Genomic DNA, 8,202 nt, shown 5'->3' with positions numbered 1-8,202 from the left:
ATTTTCAATTAAAAATTCCAAACAGAATCACTTTGGCACTTTTTGAAAACCTTTAAGTTTTTTTAAGAGTTTGAGTCAGCTGATGTGGGATGGGGCCTGAACATTGAAATGTTCTAAAAGACTTCATTCAGGTGGTTCCAATGTAAACTATCCATATTGTTCACCCACATAGGTCAGATACTTTTACATGTGAAAAGAATGAACTCTAGTCAAAAGTGAAAATGCTCACATTTTTATTTTTGTACATTTAGAATTAATCTCATAGTCCTGTGAAAACGAATTTTAATAAGTTAGCACATCTAGTTTTTTGTTAAAATACAGTTTAAATCGATGGGCACAGAGAAGCTTTGATTATCCTGAAAGTTCTACCTCAGTCGAGTATTTATTCTGTGGATTTTAAGAGGGTTTGAGGGAAAGGAATTAAATTGTGTTTTGATTCAATTTCATCAATGAGAATATGAAAAACAACTTAAGGTCTTATTTCAAGCACATATTCATGTATATGCATTCATGGAAAATAAGAACAGGCCTCGGGCTGATTTTATAGTAAAGCAAATTAAAATTAGTGTTTTGATCTCAGTTTATTATAAATTAGATAGTAGCCTCAAGATTCTTAGTCATTTTTTCAATGTCTGCCATGAGGAAATATGCAAAGCAGAGTGACACAGCTTTCTTTCAAGGGAAAGACCCAAGGAGTTTATTTTAATCTTCACACTGACACATTGCCTTTCATCATATTTTGTAGTGTAATCAAAATTTTCTATTTTGACCTTCCAGCTTCATGAGTAAGTTCTAAAAATAAAGAGTTGGCAGGATGGTTATACAAAAGAAAGAAAAAAAATCTGGTTAAGCAGGAAGTCAAATGCAATTTATATTATAAAAATATAACAACAATTAATAACCTGTTGTGACACAGGCATTACCGTGTAACCTTAGGTTATGGATGTGATCCTGTCAATATCTGCATTTTGTGTAAGAGTCAGGCATCACCAAGAGGTCGAAATCTGAGGGGGACGTTTCCTGAAGGACTAAAGCTCTGAGTGAGTAAAGGTAAACACTCTTACCTCTGATTTGCGGGGAGAACAGGATGTATCAATACAAGACACCGTGCCCACAACCATGCCAAGTGTCCATAGCGTTCAGGGACCAGAAATACAGAGGGTTCCTTTTAGCTGCCCCAGAGGGGGCGCATTTCTTTAGGAGCTAGGGTCCCTTGGACTAAAGGGGCAATTCGGACCATGGAGGAGGAGAGCCTGCTGTAGAGAAGCGAGGGTCCCAGGCCCACCCCTGGAGCCCCTGAACAAAGGAGGTGTTCTTTCGCGAATCTCCGCTCTCAGCTCCTTGAAGCGGCTTTTGGCCTCATTCCCATGTACCAACAAAGAGGAAACGCCGGTTCCGACCCAGATGCCCCAAACCAGCGCAGTGGGAATAGAGCGGCCGAGGCCCTGTGCGCTCTGCGGGCGTCTCTGGGCCTCGCTGCAATCTGGCGTGGCTGCCGACTTCGGGGCTGACTTTGGCTGGACCTGACGCCTCCGCTGCAATACGCGGGTCTTTTCAGCGATCGCCACCACCAGTGTCACTCCTGAGGCCGCGGGAAAGGCTTGCTGTCGGGGCCGAATTCGCTGGGCGGAGGCCTGGGAGACCGGGGGAATGCCCAAAGCGAAACCAGAAGGAGGAAGTGGTGGTTCTGCTCTCTGCCCGCCTCTGTGCCCGAGCATCTGCAAACTGCCACAGTCCGGGCAGGGAAGGGGGTAGGAGGGAGGAAGGCATTGGGGAGAAGGGGCGCTTACAACAGTCTTTCCCCAGGCCTGGGACCGCGCACTCGCCCGCTCCTTCTCTGCGTGAGCAGGAGAGAAGCGCATACTGGGTTCTACAGCATTCCAAGGTCGTGTTTCTGTCTCCCAGGGCTGGGCCCCTGCACACCCGTGTGCACGGGGGCTCCCGCGTGCCAGACCGAGATGCGGGTTAGAACTCCACCTCGCAACCCCCACTGATACGAGATACGAGTTTGACATCTGTTTGCCAGAGTGTTTTGCACTTAGCCTAACACCCACTATTAAGTGACAAAATTGTGGCAGCCTGTCAAAGCCAGCTGACTGGCAGCTGCTCCGCGTACAGAAACCATTCAAATATTTGCAGGTTGTGAAGCGTCAGGCAGTGTTGTACCCAATCTTTCAGTGACTTCACATGTAAAATGTAAGTCAAAGTTTTAAATCTGGATTCCAAAATGTTTCCATTTTCCATACAAAGGGGAAAAGCTTTCAGTGTGTCTGCTGGAATCGGTCCAATTCCAACGTGCTCCGTTGTTTCCCACCGTGAGATTCCTGCACAAATCCAATTTAAAAAAAAAAAAAAAAATGTCAAGGACCGTTCCCCACCTCCACCCCCAATCTCAGATGACAGAACTAAATTACCTTAAACTCCAGGGGAAAACTGTTGCTCAAAAGTACATTTCAAAAAATAATAATTCACAAGTAAAGCAACTACCTGTTTTATCTGGCATTGGACAGTTACACCACATGCGTTCTGGGGGGAGTGAGCTGCTAGGAAGAGTATCTTAGTTAATATCTGAGTTCTCTGGCGATTTCCAAAACACTACCTCCGCTCCCTGCACTCCTAAATCCTTAGTCCGATTGAGAAATAATTTGCAAATGACATAGAGTTTCTCTAGATTAAGGTCCATTGAGTAAAAGTTATGTGAGGTTTTTGTCTCCACAATTAGAGCCTGACAGACAAGCATCTCCTGGAAACTGCAGCTGCCAGCGATGGGGGGGGGGGGGGGATCATAGGGTTGTTAAAGATACATAGCTGAGTACATACCTACACCCTGAAACACTAAGGGGCTGACGAGCACTTAAGATGTTCAAATGTACTGTATTTGCTCTTCTTTATTTTTGAAAGGTCGGTAAATATCTCTCCTTCTGGTTTAAAGGGAACATAAGTCCTTTGGGCAAAACGTGGGGTCATCATTTTCAGAAAGGCATTGCTTTTGGTGAATTTTCTGAGAGGATCAGAGAGTGCTAATGTTAAATACCAGTGCTGACAATTGAAGAGAGAGACAGACAGAGAGAGGAGACAGAGGGAAGAAGGTAAGAAAAGAGAGAGAGAGAGAGAGAGAAAGACTTCGCTCCAGCCTCTTTCTATTCTCTTAAGATGTTCTCCTCTTCTTCCCCGCTGGCGGCACTGTCCTCTAAAGGGGTGGCCGGGGACTTCGCCTGCAGGGGGAGTCAGGGCGCAGAGAGGGTCGGCGCCCCGAGGTGGGGAGGCGGCAAGGCACTGCTGGACTCCGCACCACCCGTGCGTGCTGGTAACTTGAGGCTGCCTGGCCGGGGCGACTTTTTACCTGTAGTTCTGTGTTCACAACAGTAATCCTTAGTTAGACACTGTGTTTCGTTCAGCAGCTGCTGCCATTAGCTGCTAAGGCACAGGGGACGGGAACGGGGGAAGCCGGGGGGAGGGGTAGAGGGCGCTGTTTAAAGCGCTAGCGGCGGGGGGGGGGAGGGGTGAAGCTAGGCCAAGGTGTCCCCCGAGCGGGAGAACAAAGCTGAAGCTATACCCCCGGGAGGAAGGAGCCTCGAGCGAGGATTTGGCGGGGGGAAGGGCGGGGAGGAGGCTGCTGATAGCCCTAGGAAACGCCGAGGAACCAGAGTGACTCCGGACTCAGGGTGGGCGGCCGCAGTTAAAGGACCCGAGGAGCGGTTCAAGGCGAATGTCGGTAGCCTGTGTGATGACAGGAGGAACAACTATTTTATGGGGAATGGGGGGAAAGACGTCCGAGCCCACTCGGGGAGGAGGTAGAGGAGAGCAGGGGGATTTTCAGGACACAGACGTTCTACTGGGCCCGAATCTCTGAGGCCAGGCCACGACGGGTTGGGGTTGGGGGCGACCAGGAACCAGGGCCCAGGAAAAGCGGGGAGTGCGCGGGTGGCTGGGCGGCCGGAAGGGAGAGGGGAGCGAGTTGGGGGCGCGAGGGGTGAGGGGCTGGGGCGCGGCGCCGGGCGCACGGGAGACGCGGCTCCACCTCCCAGCTCAAAACGGCGTCGCAGCTGCTCGAGAACCAACTGCTCAATTCTATTCACTGTCGAGTAGGAACAAAAAAGTGGCTATTTATTAGAATACTTGTTTGGTATTGTTCGGCGCCACACAAAAGGCGTTTCATTATGTGGAGGGATCCCCCTTTTTCCAGAGAGAAACAATAACTTGAAATTGTCTTTAAAGTCTTTTCTATCAATAATAAATTTCATTTTCTTGTCTCTCTCGCCTACAGCGTGTGTGTCTGGGAGGGTGCGCGCGCGAGAGGAGCATGTGCGTGTGTAGTGAGTGTGCGAGCGGGGGTGCGCGTGTGAGTGTGCGTGAGCGTGGCGCCGGCGCCCGCGTCTGCGGTGCAGGCGCCACCGGGAGCCGACCGAACTGGGGTCCCAGGTCAGCGGCGCGTTCCGCGTAAAGAACGGGCTGGTGCCCCAGTCCGGAGGAGCCGGGGCTAGGGAGGTGCCCGCGGGCAGTGCGCTGGGGGCGCAGCCGCGCCGGACTGGCTCTGGAGACCCGCTGGAGCTGAAGGAGGAACTAACTGTAAGTGTGTCTCAAACTTGCGCAAGGGCTTCAGCTTGACGGGAGCTGAGGAGGGGGGCCGGAACGGCTCTGGGAGGGGGCGCGGTGTCTCGACGGTGACTTTCTGTGAAGGAGGGTAGGCTGTCCCCGCAGCTTGGGTCTTCCACAGAGAACAGGTGGGTAGCTGTGGAAACTGCCGCAGGCGTACTCGCGTACCCGGTCTATTTGTCATTTTCTTATCTGGAGGTTCACTCCTCCCCTCTTCCTAGGCTTTTGAGATTGGCCGCCGCCCAGGGGACCGAGACTCTTTCTCTCAGGGTCATCTTTTGGGGGGAGGGGAAGGGAGGTCGAGCCAGTCGATTTGGGGGACAGGTTCAGGTCCGCCGCGGCTTGGGTTTTCAAGCGGCCGACGCGCCGCGCGCCCCCGCGAGGGCCAGGCTCGCTCTCTGCGCCCCTGCCCTTGGCGGTGCGGGCTCCTGAGCTCAGCAGTGCGCGCTCCGCAGCGCTGAGAACTGAATCCGCGGGTTGAAATTACGTTTTAAAAATTAACACGTTGAGCGTGTGCCATTTAATGAGAGGTGTTTTGGGCAAAGAATCAATTTAACTTTGACTGACCGACGGTCTGGACAGTGTTAATACTGTCGCGCGCACACACACACACACACACACACACACGCAATGAGCAGCGAGCCTTTGACACGCAGCAAGTGGCTTTGGACCCGGCGCCCGGGCAGGAACCCCACCCGCGCGGCCAACGCCTCAATCTTGCTGGCTAGGGCAGGGCGCTGCAAGATGGGGTCCCGGGTGCCCCAATTCCCTGCCTGCTGAGTGAACGGCCTAGAATGGAAAGGGGGAAATGACCCCCACCAGGCGTCCCCAGTGCGTCCTCCCTCCTCCTGCGAAATTACACCCGCTTAGTATCACGGCACCCACCACATCACGCGTGCCTCGTTCCTTAGCGCGTGCAGCGAGAGTCCACTCACACGCTCGAGCTTGTGGCCCGCTTCTGCCCCTCCCCCCCCCCCCCATTTCCTGGGTTTGATCTGCCTACGGAGAAGAAAGGTCACAAAGTTTCCAAGGTGAAATGGATTTTCCGCGGTGGCCGGTGCTGAAGTCGACGAGCCGGGGGGAGCCGGCAGCCAGCGACTGGGAATAAGACCGGGCTTGGCTGCCTCCTGGCAGGAAACAGGTGTTTGAACACGATAGCGGCCGCTAGTCAATTAACCCATTAAAAGCCCGCTTTACTGCATCGATTTCCAGGAGTGCGGTGGGACCGGGATTCTGGAAGCCCCTTTGTGAAACGAGGGGGAGCTGGTGCCTGCACTGTTGGCTCCCTGGTTGACGGAGAGGACCCCCTAGAAGTCCTGTTCACCACAGTATGTCTGCCCAGTTGACCAGATCGGGGCTTTTGTCTCAGCTGCACTTAGGGAGGGAGGGATCCTGCTCTGTTCTCCCCCAAAACCATGATATTGTTACCCCACGCCTCTTTCCCAGCTCGGGCCTGATAGGTCCGTGACACTCACAGCAGAAGAAGAAATGCCCGGGCCAGTGTCCGTCCCTCAACGCGCTCCACCGTGGATGCAAACAGTTAAGGCCACGATTCACGCAAAGTGGAATGGCGTCCCTACCCCACTTCCCCTGTGTGCTTGCAGGTTTCCTTCACCCGGCAGCGTCCCAGACTGGGTGGCTCGGTCTGAGAACTGCGCGCTCATAGAAAACTCTATGTGTGCGCCCTGAGGATGACAGAGAGCTTCCAGGGGACCTCGTATTCGGGTCCTCATTAGCACGGAAAAGAATGGCGCAAAAGGCCGAGCCGGGTGGGTTTCAGCAGCATGTCTTGTGGGGGTGCACAGGATTGGAATCAAAAGGAAGGGTTATTCCTCCAAGGAACCTTCCAGAACTGTGGGCTGCTAGACTCTGGGCTGCACCTGGTCTCTCCGTCCACTAGTAGGAGGAGGCCACTGGGACCCCAACGAGGTGCTGTGCTCCAGGTGGCTGGCCTACCTGTGCAATCACCTGCAAAGAGGGCTGGAAACCAGCCTCTCCTCCAGGAGCAAATTCACCTGTGTGTCCTGAAGGTCGCACACAATTTCAGATGCTAAAACATAATGAAAATGGTTAGTTACTACCCTGAGACCCGAATACTCTTCCCCTGATGCCTGGTGGGAATGTTTGTCCTCTTAGGGCCTCTCCCCGCTGGGTGCCAGTACAGGAGTAGTCAGTCCATAACAGGAGAGCTGGGCACCCAGCAGCCAGCTGGAGAGCTGGAAATCTCCCTTGAGACAGTTTTGTAGGAAATCTCTACTGTTAACCCACATTCTCCTCACTGCCCCTAAGTTAAGATTTAGGTTTCAAAGGCTATCTAAAGCTTGACTCTCTCTGATCCACTCAACCTCTCATATTCATTGTGCCAGCCCCCCCTGAGATGGTCAATGTGTATATGGGGGTCCCTGGGGACCCTTTGGCTTGGGTTGCAGGTTCTTCCTCATCCTTGCTATCCAAAGACTGCCACCCCAAATATTGATGAATGATCTGATTTCTCCTGGCAGGACAGATGGCTTCTGCCTCTGTGAGGTAAGATACATGGCATTAAAATGGAGCCAAGGGGTCCTATCTTAGCTTAGAGCACAGGGCAGTGGTCCAATCCCATTGCCTGAAGATTTCAAGGGACCCACTTCCCTGTTTGCTGTTTTCTGAAGTAAGCAACACATGCAACTGAAAAGGCTTGAAATCGTGTCAAAGTGATGTTTTAATCTCATTGAAAAGTGTATTAAAGGACAAGATGTAATTTATGTGAGATGCTTCGATGAAAGGAGAGATTGGAGTGGATGGTCCTTTCACTCCTGTGAACCTTGTGTCATGTTTATATTGAAGCCTGTGTAGCTAATCTAATTTGCAATAACAGGGATGGCCTGTAAGCAAAAGCATCTCTGATTTCACTTTATTTCTTTTCATATAGAAATTCCTTATGGCTTGTCTCCTCTTGTGAGTGATGCCTTTTCTATTTGGGGGCTAATGAGAGAGAATATGAGAAAGGGCAGTGTTTACTTGTAACCAAAGCTCTTTCCAGCATACACTAGCTGGTCATCAGCTCACCTGGACTTGATTGGGACACTGCCTACATCGGGAACATTTTTTGTATTATTTCTTTGAGATAAACATCACCGCAACCTCCTCTATCAAATCCCACCTTCTCCCTGCACTGGAGTAATGGGCCTGCCGGGCTTGTCTGTTATGCGAGCTCTGGTTCTGGTTCAGTGTCTCCCAAGGATTTTAGCTTTAGAAGTGAAGATAATCAGATGCCCTATATTCGCAGACCTTAATATTCTGCAAATTTTAATGTGAATAGTTAGGAAGCTTCCCCCCATTCCAGAAAGTCTGATCTGTGCTGAAAAGTCTTTACAGAATCTCAGAAACCAAACACACATCCTGCTCAGCTGAGGTATTTTGTATTCTTATTATCACGTCGAACACAAGCATTCTTCACCAATAAAAAAGCCACACGCGTTAGAAAATTACAACTTTTATACAACGTAAAAAGGTGTATTCAAACTGTTAATTACAGAGGTTTGTGTAAATGAAACTTTAGCAGTGACCCATTTAATTTTGTGGTAATTACTGACAAAATAAGACAAGGATGAATCACAATACATT

Source organism: Saccopteryx bilineata, chromosome 6 (genome assembly GCF_036850765.1).
Source record: "Saccopteryx bilineata isolate mSacBil1 chromosome 6, mSacBil1_pri_phased_curated, whole genome shotgun sequence".
NCBI lineage: Eukaryota > Metazoa > Chordata > Mammalia > Chiroptera > Emballonuridae > Saccopteryx > Saccopteryx bilineata.
The sequence above is the reverse complement of the archived record's forward strand: the minus strand, read 5'-3'. Positions refer to the sequence as shown.